Below are 2604 nucleotides of genomic sequence, written 5' to 3'. Positions count from 1 at the left end.
AGTCTGCTGACACTACAGCAGACTCATTGGTTTTCAAAAAATGCATTATGGTCTGTTGTTAAGGTTGCTCCATCATGGGAGGACAGACACAATGCTGACTGTTCATGATAGAAGCAGGTCTTCTCTCAAAGCCTCCAATGTGTGCTGTTTCTCATGAGAAACCCAACACTGTATTACACTTCAGTTAAAGTTTCTGAAATATTGCAATGGTATAGCTGACAGGTTTTTTGGTGTGAGGACTTTCTTGCATGTATAAACTCTTTGAGAAAAGTTGGGAGATAAAAGGACAGGGGAGAGTTTCGTTTAAAGACACAATGTTCCAGACACCAACTATGGATGCCTCGGCCTTATGTCACTACATGTTCTTTTCTCAGAAACATTCAATTGCTGAGTGTTGTTAAACAATGCGGCTGAAAGAAATGATCTACTCACCACCACCCACCCTCTGTCATCCTCTGTTTGAAGCTCCCAATAGCAGAGACTGAAGACAGAAAGGTTGCTTCGGTTTCCTTGCACCAGTGCTATTACTTGGTGACCTGGTGAATGGCATGGGCACAGTAGCCCATGTTGCTGAAGGTGACCTCTGCCACAGAGATGTGGCTGTCCTCTGTCATGTAGATCAGGCTTTAGCCCTGTGAAACCAAACATGCCAATTTGGTCAGTTATGTGTTGCCTGATGTGGGCAGAACCCTCCTTCTTGAGGTTGGAGACCAGCTGAGTCTGCAGGCTAATGATGTGGCTGGCCATGCTTTTTACTTCTTGCAACCATTGTTTTTGCAAATTTGGGTGTTAAGAATGTTAGAAGCAATCTGGGCTCCACTGAGGGGAGGATTACAATACATGGGATGGATCAAGATCTTCAACTGCTGACTCTACATTTTTGGCTTCATCTGCATCTATGCAAACCACAGTGAAGGCTCCCACACACTCACTGGATAACTCCATGTTCTTGGCATATGATTGGCAGAGACAAAAATTAATGCTGTTTGATGAAGTGGCGCACAGCCCAGCCATCCTTGTTACAATCACCACTAGCAAAGCCTTGCTAGGCCATGCCAAAGAATGCAAATATATTATTTTTCTTCACCACTGTTGCTATTTCCTTCCACTGCTCTAGACGAGGTTCCACTATGATGGGATTATGGGCACAGGCATGCAGAAAAACATTTTGCTGTGGCATTTTTGAAATGTCCTCCATATGACCTGTGAAGTCAAAACACCAAGTCTTGGGGTCATAGTAACAATAAATTTGTAGCTGCATGCCAGCATTCCTGGAGATGGCTGCGTGATTTCCCCAGGATGGTTTGGATATCCCAGCTGAGTTTAAAAATTCTTTGCAGAAAATTGGCTCTGATCCTTAAGGTTCCAGTTCCAGAAATGGTATGCACAGTGAATAACTGGCCACTTTTCAACACTTCACTATTCTCACCCAGGGCTAGATCTGCAGATGCCGTGCAAAATTCAGCCAGTCCCCCAATGGGCAAGTATTCCTCGTCCAAATTTTTGGTGGCAATCTGGGCCTCTTCCTTGTTGACATTAAGCAGCATGTAAGGCTTTCCATTATCATCCTAGTAGGCACAAATTCCCAGATTCATTTTTTTGCTATTGGTGTCCCTCTTAAAGGCTTCAGTGACTCCCTGAATGGGATCTGGAAGTCCCATCTCCACACAGGTCCACCAGGACCTGGCTCTGGCAGAGGCCATGGTGCTGAGGTCTGGGTGGAAGGCAGTGGGGATCCTGGAGAGGACATGGCTGGAGTGCAGCAGGGCCACACTGGACAGTAAGAGGGCAGTGGGCAGCCACAGGACAGAGTGGAGGGAGAGTGGGCCATATTTAGAATTGTTAAGTGGGCCATATTTAGAATTGTTAAGTCTTGTTGAATTGAATGAATTGAACCTATATCATCATGTATTGCTTTTTTTTAAAATCATTGTTGGTTTAAAGTCTATTTGGTCTGAAATAAGAATAACAGCCCCTACTCTCTTTTGCTTTCTGTTTTCCTGAGAGATCTATCTCCATTCCTTTACATTGAACGATGGGTGTCATTTCAGATGAGATGGGTCTCTTGGAGACAGCATACAGTTGTGTCTAGCTTCTTTATCCAGCTTGATACTCTGTGCCTTTTAAGTTGGGCATTAAGCCAGTGTAATTTCAAGGTTAATCTGATATGTGAGAAACTGGTCCTGTTATCAGGTTGTTAACTGGTTGTTATGTAGACTTGATTGTATAATTCCTTTATAGTGTCATTGGGATATGCACTTGTGTGATTTTGTGGTGCCATATACTGGAATTTCATTTCCATGTTTAGCACTCCCTTAGGGGCTACCTCTTCTTCTTCTTTTCTCCTTTTCCTTCTCCTTCTCCTCCTCCTTCTCCTCCTCCTCCTTCTCCTTTCCTCCTTGTCCTCTTCCTCTTCCTCTTCTTCTTCCTTTTTTTTTTTTGACAGAGTTTCACTCTTGTTGTCCAGGCAGGAGTGAAATGGCATGCTCTTGGCTCACCACAACCTCTGCCCCCTGGCTTCAAGTGATTCTCCTGCCTCAGCCACCCCAGTAGCTGGGATTACAGGCATGTATCACCACGACCGGCTAATTTTGTATTTTTAGT

The 2604-nt window shown here is 44.3% G+C and overlaps 1 pseudogene; it reads right to left on the bottom strand.

Moving 5' to 3' along the window:
• Window positions 1–21: 21 nt before the first annotated feature.
• On the bottom strand, window positions 22–2389 carry LOC111535905 (annotated as a pseudogene).
• Between the last annotated feature and the right edge of the window lie 215 nt (window positions 2390–2604).

The sequence above is a fragment of the Piliocolobus tephrosceles genome, chromosome 12, assembly GCF_002776525.5.
Source record: "Piliocolobus tephrosceles isolate RC106 chromosome 12, ASM277652v3, whole genome shotgun sequence".
Taxonomy (NCBI): Eukaryota; Metazoa; Chordata; class Mammalia; order Primates; family Cercopithecidae; genus Piliocolobus; species Piliocolobus tephrosceles.
This window is presented reverse-complemented; position numbering and strand designations above follow the sequence as displayed.